At 47.8% G+C, this 17,926-nt stretch overlaps 1 non-coding gene and 1 pseudogene across 1 annotated transcript; both read left to right on the forward strand.

The window, feature by feature from the left end:
- The first annotated feature begins 1,634 nt into the window (after positions 1-1,634).
- Positions 1,635-8,369, forward strand: LOC110567763 (zinc finger protein 586-like; annotated as a pseudogene).
- Positions 2,991-3,140, forward strand: LOC135270936 (U12 minor spliceosomal RNA). The gene has a single exon (XR_010339089.1). It is a non-coding gene; the product is annotated as a U12 minor spliceosomal RNA (small nuclear RNA).
- Positions 8,370-17,926: the final 9,557 nt, after the last annotated feature.

A 17,926-nucleotide genomic window follows, 5' to 3' on the forward strand; every position in this document is an offset into this window, starting at 1 on the left:
TCCACCAACCCTACTGCTTACACCAAGGAATTCCGTTACCTTACTCAGGCATATGATTTAACCTGGCATGACACGTTTGTCATCCTATCCTCCACCCTCACCCCAGACGAGCGTGACCGGATTTTTACAGCAGCCCGGGAACACGCTAATCAGGAACATCTTACTGATAACCAGATGCCAGTAGGTGCGGCAGCAGTCCCAGAGGCCGACCCTAATTGGGACTATCAGGACAGTCAAGATGGCCGCCGCCGCCGAGACCAGATGCTACAGTGCCTCCTGGCGGGCATGCAAAACGCAGCCCAAAAGGTAGTCAACTATGGTAAGTTAAGGAAAATAACTCAGGGACCTGATGAAAACCCAGCCATCTTCCTTGACCGCTTAACTAACGCTATGATCCTCCATACACGGCTGGATCTGGCCTCCTCAGTAGGAGCTACGGTCCTAGCCACCCACTTTATCTCCCAGTCAGCGGCTGATATAAGGAGGAAACTTAAAAAAGCTGAGGAGGGCCCCCAGACTCCCATGTGACACCTGGTAAACATGGCATTTAAAGTTTTTAACGGCCGAGAGGATAAGGCTGAGGCCACCCGACAGGCCCACTTAAGGCAGGAGGTTGGCCTCCAAACCCAAGCTCTTGTAGCAGCCCTGAGGCCGGCAGCCCACCGAACATCTGGTGAGGGAGGTCCATCGAAACCCTTCCGAAATGTTTTAAGGGTCCCACCCGGGTCCTGTTATAGATGTGGTTGAGAAGGACATTGGGCCCGGGAGTGCCCCTGTCCTCGACCACCCCCTGGACCTTGCCCAGATTGCAAACGAACTGGACACTGGAAGGTTGATTGCCCATCCCGGACCAAAGGCCCACTCCCTGCACCTCTATGTGGGGAGCAGGCCGGTCTGCAGGAGGCAGTCCCTTCACCTAAATTTCTTGGCCTTCTGGATGACTGATGCAACCCGGCCTTGAGGACTCCCATCACCCTTGCCGAGTCCAGGGTAAAGCTAAGTAGCTGGTAAATCCATTTATACCTTCCTACTCAGGGCCTAGCATACCTTCCCAGGTCTTGGTCATGGGAGTTGATGGAAGGCTTTCCTATCCCAACCAAACCCCTCCCCTAACCTGTCTCCTCGAGGGACACCCCTTCTCTCACTCCTTTTTCTACCTCCTAACCTTTGTAGATGCCTTTTCAGGTTAGATTAAAGCCTTCCCTACCTCTCGTGAAACAGCAGACACGGTAGCATCCATTCTTATTCAAGAGATCATCCCCCGCTTCGGCCTACCTGCCACCATCCAATCAGACAACGGTCCAGCATTCATAGCCCAGGTAGTCCAGCTGGTCGTCAAGTCTCTCAACATCTCCTGGAAACTACACATCCCCTACCACCCTCAGTCATCGGGTAAGGTCGAACGGGCCCACGGCATTCTCAAAGACCATTTGGCCAAACTGACCATTGGCCTACTCTCCTACCTCTTGCTCTAGCCCGGATCCGAGCCACCCCACGGGAACCAACGGGCCTTAGTCCCTTTGAGTTGCTGTATGGCTGACCCTTCCTGGTCTCTCATAATTTCCCGGTATAACCACCTCCCCTAGCCACCTACCTTCCCTATCTATCTCTCCTCCACCACTTACTCAGGGAGCATGCAGATCGTGCTCTCCCCATTGTTCCAGGACCTGGAGACTCGCACCTGGCAGCACCCCTTCAGCCAGGTGACAGTCTTCTCCTCCAGGAGCTCCAGCCAGGATCTCTGCAGCCCAGGTGGTCAGGACCCCACACCGTTATCCTGACCACCCCCACGGCTGCCAAGCTCCTGGGTCACACCCCATGGTATCATGTGTCCCGCCTTAAACCAGCACAGCAGAATGACCAGTGGAAATCCAAACCCCTGGGCCCCACTCGCCTTCGCCTCACCCGCTGCCCCTGCCCATCAACTCCTGATCTTTCAAATTCTCCTCATAACATTTCTTCTAATATCTCCCCTTAAAGCCAGCCCCTACTATGCCTGGCAAATCTACTTGCAGGAATCCTGGAAACAAGGCCCCACCACTAGAACCCAATACAGCACTACCAGCTCGTATGCGAGAAGTTGGACGTGTCCGACTCTTCAGTCGAGGTGCCAGCTGACTGACCTGTCCCCCTTACTTCGCCCCTATTCAGCAGGAAGTAGCCAGAAAGAGCGGCGCCCTCTATCTATCATCAAAAGGTCGGAATGTAAGGTTGGCTGCGTCGTGGAGAGTTCGGACACGCCTCCTCCCCTCGCCGGGAGCTCAGACACGCCTCCTTCCCTTGCCAGGAGCTCAGACACGCCTCCTCCCCCCCGCCGGGAGCCCAGGGAAAAAAGCCCCATCAGGACTTACTGATACCATCCAGGCCCCACTCCCTTCCATCCGGGTCCCACTACCCTCCATTTTGTCCCACCCACCTTGGCCACAGCCAATCAGATGCCTCCACTCCCTATAAAACCCCGTGCCTGAGAGGAGTCCGGGCGACTTCTCCGGCCCTTCCCGTCTGGACTGCAGAACCTCGTCCGGGAGCCTGAATAAATTCCCTTGCATTGGATTATTTTCGTGCTGGCCTCAGTTTCTCCGTTTCGTCTTCGGCAAAAACAGACCTTACAATAACTTCTGTTGTAGTGTCCTCAGTGGCACTAGTTTGATTCAAACAGCCCAATATGTAGAAAATTGGACACGTACAGCTGATCAGACATGGATGCTCCAAAATAAAATTGATGCGGAATTACAAACAGAAGTAGCAATGCTAAAGACTACTTTACTGTTCTGTGGCTGGGAGAACAAGAACAGAGTTTGCAACTGCACGGTCATTTTAACCATACTCACATGTGCGTAACCAATTTGGAATACAATCAAAGTGAATATCCATGGAATCTCAGAAGCGTTTACATCCAATGTTACTTTTGATATCAGTGATTTATAAAAAACAGTTCTTGACTTGAATAAACACACTGGAGACTATCAGCCTTCGTTAAAAGCTTGGACACACCTTAAACTTAAGAGTAAGGAAAATAACGATTCGGGGTGACGGCAGAATCCTCACTGCTAATGTGAGACGAATTTTTGAGCGGGTAAAGGATGCCCCTGAGGTGACCCGCCTACTTTGCAGGATGCCTGGGAGCCAAGATCTGCCCCACCTCATTTTAAAAAGAAAATTAGCCGGGCGTGGTGGCTCACACCTGTAATCCAGGCACTTTGGAGGCCAAGGCGGGCGGATCACCTGAAGTCAGGAGTTCAAGACCAGCCTGACCAACATGGTGAAACCCCGTCTTAAAAAAAAAAAAAACCTTGGACAGAATTCCAGCAGGGCTTGGAGATCCTGAATCCTTGGACCTATCTTAAACATAATCTCAGTGTTTCTTTTATCATCATAGGAATAACGCTATTATGTCTCCGTTTTCTGTTCATAGTCTGTAGGATGGTGTGAACAATTGGCAATTGAAAGCTGTCCAGCCTGGAATTGCCTTCATTTAACTTATGTAAAAACTAAAAGGGGGAGATGCTGGTAACCCCAAGAATGTGGGTCGTGACCAACTCAAAACACCTATGGAGGCTTTATGAGTTAACAGCAAACTGTCTGCATGAAAGCAGAATGTCAGCAAACTGACAAACCGGGTCTGCTGCCAGAAGGAGTGTTGAGGGCAGGTCCTGTGCTCCTGGAGGTTATCTACCTGAATATCTGGAAGCAGTCCCTGTGATAAATCAGGTAGCTGACCCACAATCCCCCTCCTCCCTATTCACTTTACTTAATAAATAAGAAGGGCTGTAAAAGCTCAAGGCCTTGTTCACTAGAAGCAAAGAGCCCCCTGAGCCCTTCTCTCAAACAGAACCTTTTATCTTTGTCTTCAATTCTGCATTCGACCTTCTTCCTACAGCACGAATGCAGGCTCGTTCTGAGCCAGCACTGGCTGTTCATCTGTCCTGTTTTTGCCTTAGTACTCGTTTTTAGACGGTGTCTCACTCTTGTTACCCAGGCTGGAGTGCAATGGTGAGATCTCGGCTCACTGCAACCTCTGCCTCCTGGGTTCAAGCGATTCTCCTGCCTCAGCCTCCCTAATAACTGGGACTACAGGCGTGTGCCACCACGCCCAGCTAATTTTTTGTATTTTTAGTAGAGACAGGGTTTCACCGTGCTACCCAGGATGGTGGCCTCGATCTCGTGACCTCTTGATCCACCCACCTCAGCCTGCCAAAGTGTTGGGATTACAGGCATGAGCCACTGGGCCCAGCCTTGCCTTAGTACTTATGTTATCCCAATTCCATATTTTGTTCATCTTGGTGGTGATATGAAGATCCCCTGTTTGTCCCAGAGATGCTGAGAAAGGAAACCCAGGCATCTAGGACCACCTCCCGCTTGACCTCCACACTGCATTTCAATAGAAGAAAAGGCTGGTCGACTGGCGCCTCCTAAATCACCTTCCTGTAAGATAGCAGGCTTGGTATGGCGAAATCTCTCCGGAAGACACAGTTTTTAAACAAGATGAAACCCCCACCCTACTCCTCCATCTGGAGACCAGAAAGCTTTCACATGTAATTCCTAAAACTGTAAACCCAAGACCCTTTCACCTGTAAGTTCTAAGGCTGTAAACCTAAGATTCTTTCTCTGGGAATATCTAGAGTGTAAGCCTATATAAAGGCAGAGCTTCTCTATGTTAGGAGAGCTTGGCCGTTTATACAAAACGTTTCTAAAAATGCTATTTTCAAATGTAATGTACATCACAAGACGTGTCACAAATTAATAACTGTTCTTTGTTCTGGCTTCCGTAACCTTGTTAGCTGCTGTGTCATCCTGGATGTATAAAACGTCAAGCCCTGTCTTTTTTAGGCACTGAGCCTTGGGATGCTAATCCGCTCAGCCGGTGGCCATCTTAATAAAATCCTCCTGTTTCACCCACTGGTCTCTCCGGTCCCCTGAATATTCTGCAACATGACCAAAGGATGTTGTGCTCTAGTCATGCTGGGGGGGCCCGGACATACTCTTGTATGTAGCACTCACATGTCATCAGCAAATAAGGTTCCACAAACAAGTTTGCAGAAGGAGGAATTACAGACGCTCTTTACTCTGTTGCCTTGTTTAGTCATGCTGTTGACATCATGAGGCCTCCTACATCTGTGATAATGCTAAGCAGTCCCAACCTCAACCTGAACCCAACTCCCTATGCAAGCAAATAATTTCACAGACTAGTTTTTTAATTTGTCCGATACTCTTGTGGGTAGGCTCATAGAAACACCAATACTCAACAAAGTCAACACATACCTCACCAGCATTTCCTTGCTTTTAGGATGTTGGCATGGAAGGGAAGAGGAGGCAGCACCTTCTAAGCAGAGCACTTGTGTGCATGTATACAAAGACCAGAGAGTTCACAGTGGAGAAAGGCCTTATGAATGCAGCAAATATGGGAAATATTTCACCAAAACAGTGTACTCCACGTTCATGAGAGATTTCATACCGGACAAAAGCTTATGAATGCAATGAGTGTGGAAAATCATTTCACCAATGCTCTTCACTCTTGCAGCATCAGACACTTCACACTAGAGAAAAGCCTTATGAGTGTATTCAATGTGGGAAAGCCGTTGCTGTAAAGTCCAGTCTCGCTAACCATAGGAAAGTTCACTCTGGAGCAAAGCCTTATGAATGCAACGAAGGTGGGAAGTCTTTTGCTTACACATCTAGTCTCACTAAACACAGGAGAGTTCACACTGGAGAGAGGCCTTATGAATGCGTTGAGTGTGGGAAATCATTTCGCTGAAGCTCTGCACACTTTCACTCTCAGAGAGTTCACACTAGAGAAAGGCCTTATAAATGTAGTGAATATGAAAAATCCTTTAGCTTAAGGTCCAACCTCATTCACCATCAGTGAGTTCATACCAAAGAAAAGCATGAGTGTGGGCAGTGTGGGAAATCCTTTGGCCGAAGATCTAGCCTCATTAGACATCGGAGAGTTCACACTGGAGAAGGCCTGATGAGTGCAGTGAATGTAGGAAATTATTTCGTGTTCATCAGAGATATCATACTGGACAAAAGCCTTACGAGTGCAGAGTGTGTGGAAAATCATTTCACCAAAGCTTTTCACTCTCGCAAAATCAGAGTTCATACTAGAGAAAAGCTTTATAGGTGTGGTATATATGGGAAATTCTACACTCAGACTTCTAGCCCTGCTAAACACAGGAGAGTTCATGCTGCAGAAAGGCGATACGAATGCAGTGATTGTAGAAAATCATTTCGCCAGTTCTTCACTCCTTTAACATCAGACAGTTCATACTGGAATAAGACCTTGTAAGTGAAGCAAATGTGGGAAATTCTCCTGCCCAGTCTTTTTGCTTCTTCAAGGCCAGAGAGTTCATTCTGGATCAAGGCCTTTGAGTGTGATAAATGGGGAATATCCTTTATGTAGAACTCTAGCTTCTTTATATGAGGAGTGCTCCCACTGAAAAAGTGTCTGTTTAGTGCAATGAATGTGAGAAAGCCTTCAGCCCTCTCTGATTGGTTACCAGAATATTTACAAGAGGAATATACCACAGATGTGCAGGCAATATTTTTTCTTGCTCAGTATAACGCTGGAGGAGACCACTTGATGCAATCTGCCTAAACTGAATGTGAAAAATCAAATAGCTGCACACATCCCAGGTATGCGGGAACAATCTGCCTAAACTGAAGGTCAAACATCAAATAGCTGCACACATCCCAGGTATGCGGGAACAATCTGCCTAAACTGAATGTCAAACATCAAATAGCTGCACACATCCCAGGTATGCGGGAACAATCTGCCTAAACTGAATGTCAAACATCAAACAGCTGCACACATCCCAGGTATGCGGGAACAATCTGCCTAAACTGAATGTCAAACATCAAATAGCTGCACACGTCCCAGGTATGTGAGAACTGCATTGCATTTTTCAACCTGCCCCTGTCCCTTGCCAGACTTACGTGACTGGCAGTTATCCTGCAAAAAGCATTTCACCTTTAGCACTTGGCAGGTGCCCACAGTTTCATCATTCGCCTGCCTCATCATGATACAGAAGTAACTTTCTCTTTCATTCACCAGAGGGGTTTCTGAGTATCCTCAGCACTCTAGGCCATGGACCTAACCCATTTTTGGCACAGAGGACTCTTTGGTGATTTGAAAAGATCGACTACCTTTTTCAGGGATCTTTTGTATCTCACAGCATTCTTAAGATGGAATTTTCTAGCCCGCCAGTCACCAATCTAAGATAGCCTTCAGCCCATTACCCTGGTTTGTGTTACAATAAAGGCTCTGCTGCTTAAGACACCTTCAATCTTGGGAATTGTACAGATAGCTGTATTTACTGCCTCCCGAGTAGCTGGGACTACAGGCATGTACCCCCATGCCCCGTTAATTTTGTATTTTTAGTAGAGACAGGGTTTCTCCATGTTGATGAGGCTGGTCTCAAACTCCTGACCTCAGGTGACTCACCCACCTCAGTCTCCCAAACTGCTGGGATTACAGGCGTGAGCCACCACAGCTGGCGAATAAAATGTTTTAAAATAAACAAACTTTAAAATGTAAACAAATATACTGTAATTTCAAATCTGATCTTGATTAAATCATGAAATTTTACAACATTAAGGAAAGCAGAAAATAAAATTCGAGATTTAAATAGAGAGAAGTCTTGAAAATGCAATAGTACTGAAAAAAAAATCCAGTGGTTACTAGGAGGGCTGGGAAGGTCAGCTCCCCCGCTACCGACACCTTTCCCTTTGCCCCTTTCTTCTACAGCTCTGACTGTCATGCCCTATAACCCCAACAAGTGTCAACCAAAAACGCTACTCCTCATCTTGGACCCAGTTCTTTCTGATGCTCTAATGCCATTACCACCATGGTCTGCATTTTCCCTGCTCAACATGACCAGAGTTCCACCCTGGTTCACATAGTGACTACTGTTTTTGGGTGACTCCCTCCTGTGTGTCCAGCTGTGCACACAATGCCTTGACTGTTCACTTGCAGGGCCTAAACTAAACTTCTGATGTCCCCATGGAAATTACCACCAATTTTCCCACCCAGTTACTGGAGCTTCAATTCCTGCAGCTATTAGAACCATGAAAACCTGGGGTCGGCTGGGTGCAGGGGCTCACACCTGTAATCCCAGCACTTTGGGAAACTGAGGTAGGCAGAACACAAGGCCAGGAGTTCAAGACCAGCCTGGTCAACATGGTGAAACCCCATCTCTACTAAAAATACCAAAATTAGCCAGGCATGGTGGCAAGCGCCTGTCATCCCAGCTACTCAGGAGGCTCAGGCAGGAGAATCGCTTGAACCTGGGAGGCAGAGTTTGCGGTGAGCTGAGATCACACCACTGCACTCCAGCCTGTGCAACAAGAGCGTAACTCTGTCTGAAAATAAACAACCAACAACAACGACAACAACAAACCTGAGATCATGACTGACTCTTCCCTCTGTCACTCCCTTACCTCCAACATGCAAAGATCTACTTGCTCCTTTGTTTAAAATGTACCTACAAGGCCGGGCTCGGTGGCTCAAGCCTGTAATCCCAGCACTTTGGGAGGCCAAGGCAGGCGGATCATGAGGTCAAGAGATCGAGATCATCCCGGTCAACATGGTGAAACCCCGTCTCTACTAAAAAAATACAAAAAAATTAGCTGGGCATGGTGGCGCGTGCCTCTTATCCCAGCTACTCAGGAGGCTGAGGCAGGAGAATTGCCTGAACCCAGGAGGCGGAGGTTGCGGTGAGCCGAGATCACGCCATGGAACTCTAGCCTGGGTAACGAGCGAAACGCCGTCTCAAAAAAATAAATAAATAAGAATAAAAGTAAAATATACCTACAATGCTGTCTTTTCTCCCGTCTGCAGAGCACTCACTTGGTCCATCAACTCATCTGAATTATGCCAGCAAACTCCCCCCAAGCTACCTGCCTCCTCATTAACCCAGGAGTCTGTTCTCCAGTGTGCAACCAGTTAGATCCTATGAAGACCTGAGTTAGACCACCTCTTTCCCATCCATGCATCCTAGCACCTCCGTAAAAGATGCCAGGCTTTGCAGGCAACCACATTACAAGCCTAAATCTTCACCCCTGGCTTTTTGTTCCTATCAGAAAGAATGGATGCCTGCGGCACATAGTTCCAAGCTCAGTCACACCTCAAAGCATTTGCACAAATTGATATGAATTCTTAAAACAGAAATGTATTTCCATTGGTTGCCAGAAGTAAGAACACTTCCATTAATCCTTGGCTGGCACTCAGGACTCTGAGCTTGGTGTACCCACAGGTTCCCCACTCCGAAGAACTGGGAAAACATCAAGTGAACGCTCAAGACACCCCAATCTCAGACGCCATACAGTCAGTGTCAGGTTCAGTGAGAGACTGGGACACTTTCTCTTTCCCCATGTTGGCACCACAAGCATTTTCAGTCTTCAGAACCCATGAGAAGAAGAAGCCAACTGTGATGACCTCCAGCTGATAAAACCTCCATTGATCCCAACACAACCATACACCCAGGGGCCCTGGGGCTGACTGATTAATGGATTTCAATTCTCAGTACCCCTTCTTACCACCTGTGACCATGAAAGGAGACTCCACTTCTCAGTGCCTCAGTCCTCATCGTCCTCATTCCAGTGTGTTCTGAGAGGCTTTTGGAAACCTCTAAAGTCCTACCAAGGACATGATCCTCTTCTGTTCACAACCCTCCAGACATCCCAGGACACTCAGATTGAAGGCACAATCCCTGAGACGACCAATACAGGTGAACTCTGGCTCATGTTCAGCTTTCACTAGGGTTTTTTTGTTTGAGAGACAGGGTCTCACCATGTTGCCCAGGCTGGTCTAAAATTTCTGTACTTATGTGATCATGATGGTCACCAGATTCTGAAACATTCACAGCTCAGATGCACCTCCAAGCCTCTGAACCTGCTGGTTCCTCTCCCTGTATCACTCTACCTGGGGTCAAGCCTGTAATACGCAGCATTTACCCGCTGCCGTCAACTCTGGGTAGAGCAGGCATCACCCCAGGCAGTGCCTATGAGCCTCAAACCTGCCTCTTGGGAGCAGAAACGACCACTCCCCTTGTGCCTTCTTCATCCCAACCCAGTAGTCCCTAACCTGACAAGCATGCCCAGAAATCCCTCATCCTCGGCCTTGTAGCCAGCATCTTCTGGGTCAAGTACTTCCCAGAGCTTCCAGCCAACAATGGTGGTACCCACCAAGAGCAAGCAGAATGCAGACCATGTGACACTCGGGACTGCTGGAAAGCCCTGCTCACACCTCAAGGGAAGAAGGCTATTGATTCTTTATAAAAGTATCAAATAGGTATCACATCAGATGCTAGGAAGCTCATCTTGCACCCAAGAATAAAAGTACTATTTGAGATGCTCCTAAAGTTTACTTATTAAGTGGCAATATCACCGGCATCGTTCAGAATCACAATGTGTGCACTCAGAGCTGAGAATACAAAGTATGGATTGCTCTTTAAATTCATGTAGCCTGACTCACTACAATCATTTTGTGAGTTTCCTTGTTTTGCTGGAACCGAAAGAAAATTCTCCCTAAGACGTAATGACAGGATGGGTACAAAATATAGTTAGAACAAATGAATAAGACCTAGCATTTGCTAGTGTAACAGGGTAGCTACAGTCAAAATCATTTAATCATACATTTAAGAATAACTAATATAGCATAATTGGATTGTTTATGACACAAAGGATAAACGCTTCTGGTGATGAAGACCTCAAGCATTACTAGGGACAAGCTGCCTCAGAAAACCCCCTCCGCCCGAGCTGACCCCGCCCCTACTCTGATTGCTGCATTTCTGAACTCCTATCCAGGCGCCACATCAAGGCTCCCAGACATGCTACATCACCCAACAAGTCCCTCAGTCCCTCAGTGTCCAGTGGCGCCTCCATATCCCATACCAATCCCAGTCATCAGGAAAAGTTGAAAGGGGTAATGGGATCCTTAAAATTCAGTTAACCAAACTCACTCTTGAAATCCAGAAACCCTGGACCTCCCTCCTGCCCATAGCCCTAGCCCACATCAGAGCCAGTCCAAAGCACCCTCCTTCCTCACAGCCCATTTCCTCTTACAAAGCAGGACTTTGTAAGAGGAAATGGGAGAATACCATTCTAACTCTCAGCTAGGAGAATACCTCCCAACACTTTCCCTCATCCACCATGCCCTCCATGAACAAGCAGACCAGGCCCTCCCACGAAGGCCCCACCAACTGCACCCTCTCACCAGAACATGTCTTCCTAAAAACTCTTACCCCAGCAAGCCTTAAACCACAGTGGGAAGGTCCTTTTCAAGTTCTTCTTACAACTCCCACCGCAGCTGAACTCTCAGGACACACCTCCTGGCACCGTCTTTCTAGATTACAAGAAGCTCCTGAAGTGCCCACGGACCCACCAACTGCCATCCTCCAGCACTCTTCTCCACCCAGCCGAACTCCACCTCACGCCTGTTCCTGAGGACAACCCACCACCGTCTCCTGTAAGGCTGGCTGCCTCGCTGGGAGCCGAGTGGAAACGCCCCTCTCTCCCTGCCTGAAAACTACGTCACCATTCTGAGCACATTACTCAGCATTTGCCCTCTCCACGTGGGCTCCGCGTATCCGTTTCCGCATTCCAATCTCAGCCCTGCACCCGCCGAAATTTTAAAAAAGCCTGCCAAAGACCTGCCCTATGGCAAGCTTGCCCCGTACATCCTCGACCAGCCCCTCGTCCATGCCCGGTCCCTTCATATCCAATGAAATTACCTCCTCTTTGTTTCCCCGCAGTCAATCAGCTACCTACACTCCCTATAAAAACCCACGCCCCAAGAAGAGAAGCGCGACTTCTCCAGACTTCTCCAGCCCCTCCTGTCAGACCGTAGAACCTCGCCCAGGAGCTGATTATAACTGGCCTCAGTCGCCTCATTTAAATCTCAGTTGCTTCATTCAAACCTTACATCTCCCTCCTCTTTATAAGTACGCCCCAAACCCCTAAAGAAACTTAACAGCCCTTTCCCTGCCTATGCCGACACTTCACCCTCTTCCTCTACTGTCTGCCAAGACGTCTCTTGGTTCTAACCCCCAGGCTCCCACACTCGACTCTCTTTTAGTGTGGATAAACGACCTCCTTTTCCAGCGCACGCTGTGTGACCTCTCCGCAGATGAAACGCAGCTATCTACCTGTCTACTCACTTTGCCTGCCTATCCCTCCTGCTCCCCTGGCGGCCCTGCACCACCGCACCACGGCTCCCTATCATCCATAACCTCTACAAAACCCTCAGCTTCACGCTGCTCTGCAGAACCACTCCAACCTGACCCCGGCAACACACTGCTGGCTATGCCTCTCCCGTCAGCCACTGCGCATACTGCCACTCCTGCCCTGCAAAACCTGGCTTTCTACCAGTTTAACCTATCATCCCCAATATGAAAGTAAAAGCCTCTCCAAGACTTTACACATGCAGTCATTAGCCAGGTCTCCCATCCCTGAAACAACCACAAATACCTTGACAGGACGGGCAATACAACTTCTGCATTCCTGTATTTCCAACCTCACCCGATATACAGACAATAACAACAAACGCATACACTGCCACATAACTACGAACACAGATTTAACTCTCCAAGCCCCAATTGGCTTTGAATACAATCTGTCTTCAGGCCTACCTCTGGGGCACCTACTGCCCCATCAATGCAACTATACCTTGCAGCTTCAGGCCCCAACCATCACAACTTTCAAGTCGGCCAGGCACAGTGGCTCAGTGGCTCACGCCTGTAATCCCAGCACTTTGGGAGGCCGAGGTGGGCGGATCACGAGGTCAAGAGATCGAGACCAGCCTGGCCAACATGGTGAAACCCCATCTCTACTAAAAATATAAAAGTTAGCCAGGCGTGGTAGCACGCGCCTGTGGTCCCAGCTACTCGGGAGGCTGAGGCGGAAGAATCGTTTGAACCCAGGAGGCGGAAGCTGCAGTGAGTAGAGATTGCACCGCCGCGCTCCAGCCTGGAGACAGAGCAAGATTCCGTCTCAAAAAAAAAAAAAAAGTTCAGGTCTTCCAAGCTGCTCCATTTAAGCTGCCTGTTCGCTTTTCAGGACCCCCTGGAGCCATTAGTAACTCTCTATTTAACAATCAGGATTTTGCAATGGGAGGCATGCCCTTTGCATGACTATACATCACGGACCCCTTGCAGCACAGCCCGCACCCCTGAAGAATGCCTCCTTACACCCACATTTAACCACTCTTCTGAAAGGATCCCAGTAGATACAAAACCGAATCTCTCCAATGGGAAAACAAAACACGTGGGGCCACTCACCTTTCCCCATTGATCCCTTTCCTGCCGCTGACTGGGGCCGCCGTAGCTAGCACCCTAAGCCATAAACACACACCTTTTCAACACGCACAAGCAGTTCTGTGTGCCCAGCCAAGGGTATTTTCCACGTGCAGGACCTCAGCTTACCTATGCCTCCCCACTAACTGGACTGGCACCCACACCCTAGTCTAAGCCCCAAAACAGACATTGCCCTAGGGAACCAAAGCTTACCAGTCCCCATGACAGCTCAAGTCCACCAGCGCTAAGCCTTGCAGCCTGGGATTTACCGCAGCCACAGGAACAGGAATAGCAGGGCTGTCTGCCTGCCCATACTAGTATCACACCTTCTCCAAACACCTCTCAAACTACAAGACATAGCAGAACACATTCTTACTCTTCAATCCCAGAGAGACTCTCTAGCAGCAGTTACACTCCAAAACCGTCGAGGTTTAGACCTGCTCATTGCCGAGAAAGGAGGGCTGCGTACTTTTAGGGGAAGAATGCTGTTTCTAAACCAGTCGGGACTAGTACAAGACGCTGCTCGATGGTTAAATGAAAAGGCTTCTGAAATCAGGCGCACCTCTCAGATTCCTGGGCTAGTCTCTGGAGCTGGGCACCATGGCTCCTCCCGCTAGCTGGACCTTGTTTCTATCCTTCTTCTAGCATTTGGCCGCTGCCTCTTAGGACTCCTCACCCAGTTTTTACAATACTGTATTAAAGCTTCCACCCAAGAAACAATGCAAGATATGCTGTTGCTCCAAGAATACCGACAGTTCCAGGAACAACAATCCCTACAATCCAGCCTCTCCCCACACGTCGCCCCTAACCAGCAGGCAGCAGCCAGATGCCTATTAAGAGGCTAGAATGTTAGAAACAAGCTGACCCCTTACCCCCACTCTGCTTGCTTTGCAGCTGGATGTCTGAACCCCTATACAGACACCACATCAAGGCTGCCAGAGGTGGTACAATTAAGCAAAGCCTGATTACAGCCACCCAGGAAGCTCGGCGAAGGGGGGAGGGCAGGAAAAACAAATGTTTGTTATCCATACTTGTAAATTCCTGTTTGACTTATACCTGTAAAATCCTTTTTTTTTAAACTGCTGCCACGTTAAGTCACAGGGTAACCTAAGTCTGTCACAAGTTGACAAACTATCTCTACATCTATTATAAGCTGATGGATTACCTGAGTCCTGAAACTCGCTTCTGCCCCTCTCATGCCATATAAACCCCTCGTTTTTGTTTTTTTTTTAAGACGGAGTTTTGCTCTTGTTACCCAGGCTGGAGTGCAATGGCGCGATCTCGGCTCACCACAACCTCTGCCTCCTGGGTTCAGGCAATTCCCCTGCCTCAGCCTCCTGAGTAGCTGGGATTACAGGCACGCGCCACCATGGCCAGCTAATTTTTCGTATTTTTAGTAGAGACGGGGTTTCACTTTGTTGACCAGGATGGTCTCGATCTCTTGACCTCGTGATCCACCTGCCTCGGCCTCCCAAAGTGCTGGGATTAGAGGCGTGAGCCACCGCGCCCAGCAAACCCCTCGTTTCTTAAGCTCGGTGCTGCCTCCTCTGATTGTTATGGGGCAGCCTGCAGGTTAATAAAACCTGCTTGCCTGACTTTGGGTCTATTCTCCTTTCTCTCGGCTACCCTTACAATTATTACAAATCGCAAGCCTCCATCAAAATATCTCATGTAACCTACAAATATATACACTACTATATACTCACAAAAAATAAAAACAAAGGCTGGGTACGGTGGCTCATGCCTATAATCCCAGCTACTCAGGAGGCTGAGGCAGGAGAATTTGCTTGAACCCAGGAGGTGGAGGTTGCGGTGAGCTGAGATCACGCCATTGCACTCCAACCTGGGTAACAAGAGCGAAACTCTGTCTCAAAAAATAAATAAAGAAAAAATAACAAAGATGGAATGACAGGGAAAAAATAGATAGACGTTGGTACACCCTGAAGCAGGTAGTGAGGCTGGCTGTTGGACCCTGGTTCCCACAGAAAATTGCTCAACTGATGCTAGCAAACCCGAAAATTGGGGTTCAATCCAGGAGGGTTCTTGGCTTCATGAAAGAAGTAATTCAAGAGCGAGCCAACAGTGTTAAGTGAAGGCAAAGCAGCATTAGAGCAACAGTGGACAGGAAAATGGCTGCTCCGCAGACAAGGCGGCACCCGTGGCTAGCTATAGTTACAGCAACGCCCTATTTCTGTGCTAAGTAAGAGGCGGGTTATTCATGAATTCTACAGTAAAAGGCTACGGAGTTCGCAGAACCAGGGGTTCCTTCTCTTTTAAACTACACGAAGCTTCTGGGCATTGCCACAGCATTTGTAAACTGCCATGGTGATGGTGGAAGCGTCTTTCAGCATGCTTATGCATCATAATGAGCATATAAAGAGCAATGAGGGCAACTGGAGGCCGTGTCACTAGCATCTTAGTTTTACTGCTTTCAGCAGGTTTTGTTAACGCATCCTGTTTTAACCAGATCCTGCTGCACCATGAGCAAGGTCAAGACCAGTGCTCAAAAAACAATTGCTGATGCACGTCACTATGAGGATCACTATGTCAACATGATTCTTAATCCACATGCTAGGGTATACTCAATTTCTTTTATCACACTGACATCTATCTCAAAGGAAGAGCAACTTAACTGATGTCACTATAGTACACATCAGTGGCTACAACTTTCATAATTACAGCACAGGTAAAAAGGCCATCTGAATAACATAAACAAGGCATCTGAGCTGCAAAATTTCACGATTATTATTTTCCAGTGACTGCAGGAATATCCTCACATTGGGAACTAGGATTATCTTCACAATAAATATTTTTATTCTTTTTTTTTTTTTTTTGAGACAGAGTCTCACTCTGTCGCCCACGCTGGAGTGTAGTGGTGCAATCTCAGCTTACTTCAACATCCACCTCCTGGGTTCAAGTGACTATCCTGCCTCAGCCTCCCAAGTAGCTAGGATTACAGGCACATGCCACCAGGACTGGCTAATTTTTACATTTTTAGTAGAGACCGGGTTTCACCAAGTTGGACAGGCTGGTCTTAAACTCCTGACCACAAGAGATCCGCCCACCTTGGCCTCCCAAAGTGCTGGGATTACAGGTGTGAGCGACCGCCCGCCTGGCCTCAGAATCGATTACAGATACAGTGGCTCATGCCTGTAATCCCAGCACTTTGGGAGACCAAGGCAGGTGGATCACTTGAGGCCAGCAGTTTGAGATGAGCCTGGTAACATGGCAAAACCCCATCTCTACTAAAAATACAAAAACAGCTGGGCATATCTAATCACAGCTACTTGGGAGGCTGAGGTGGGAAAATCGCTTGAACCTGGGAGGTGGAGGTTGCAGTGAGCCAAAATCATGCCACTCCAACGTTGTCAACAGAGTCTTAAGAAAGCAAGCATCAATTCAAATATCCATAAACAGATGAATGAATGAATACATGACATTTCATGGCAAACTATACTTCTCAGCAATATAAAAAGAATAAACAACTCGTATGTCTCTACTGATATCAAAATAAGCATGAAGCAGGAGAGTACCCATGGATTATAAGAGGAAACACTTTATTACAGCAGTCAGAAAACTCCAGAAGATGGAAAGTACTCTATTATACAGAAAAGTAAATCAATGGTTATCTGGAGAGCAGACAAAAAAATCTTTATAAAGGCTCCAAACACAAAGGTGACAGAGAAGTTCATTATTGTGACTCTGATGGTTTCATGGGATTATGAGAAAATTCAAGGCCGGGCATGGTGGCTCACGCCTGTAATCCCAGCACTTTGGGAGGCTGAGGCGGGTGGATTATCTGAGGTCAGGAGTTCGAGACCAGCCTAATCAACATGGTGAAACACCATCTCTACTAAAAATACAATAATCAGCTAGACGTGGTGGCATGCACGTGTAGTCCCGGCTACTCAGGAGGCTGAGACAGGAGAACTGCTTGAACCTGGGAGGTGGAGGTTGCAGTGAGCTGTGATCACACCACTGTACTCCAGCCTAGGTGACACAGCAAGACTCTGTCTCAAAAAAAAAAAAAGGTACAAAATTCAAGACTTATATATATATTACAACTTAAATATGCATCCTTTACTGGATGTCATTGACACCATTTTTTTTTTTTTGAGACAGGGTCTCACTCTGTCACTCAGGCTAGACTGCAGCATTGCCATCTTGGCTCACTACAACTTCTGCAATCCTCCCACCTCAGCCTTCCAAGTAGCTAGGACTAAGATACACACCACCATACCTGGCTATTTTTCATAGAGACATGGTTTTGCCATATTCTCCACGCTGGTCTCCAACCCCTGGATTCAAGGAATCCGCCTGCCTCGGCCTCCTAAAGTGCTGGGATTAAGGGCACGAGCCACGACGCTCAGCCTGTGCCTTATTACAACCTTATAGTATGGTTAAAGAAAAAATGCAGATTTGCCATTATTTTTGTTAACAGGTTTGGCAACTCTATAATGACTCTACCAATTCTTCTCATGACCTAAGTGGGAAAACTAGCCTCCATAGAAGCAAATATTGATGAAGCAGAAAGTTCATTTTTACCTGATTAAAATAGATTGCTGGCTGGTCACAAAGCTACATCACTCACCTGAGATCTTTTCCCCTGTGCTGTTCCTCCTACAAATGCAGGAATT

This window comes from Aotus nancymaae, unplaced genomic scaffold (genome assembly GCF_030222135.1).
Source record: "Aotus nancymaae isolate 86718 unplaced genomic scaffold, 86718_ANA_hifiasm-v0.15.2.pri h1tg000069l, whole genome shotgun sequence".
Taxonomy (NCBI): Eukaryota; Metazoa; Chordata; class Mammalia; order Primates; family Aotidae; genus Aotus; species Aotus nancymaae.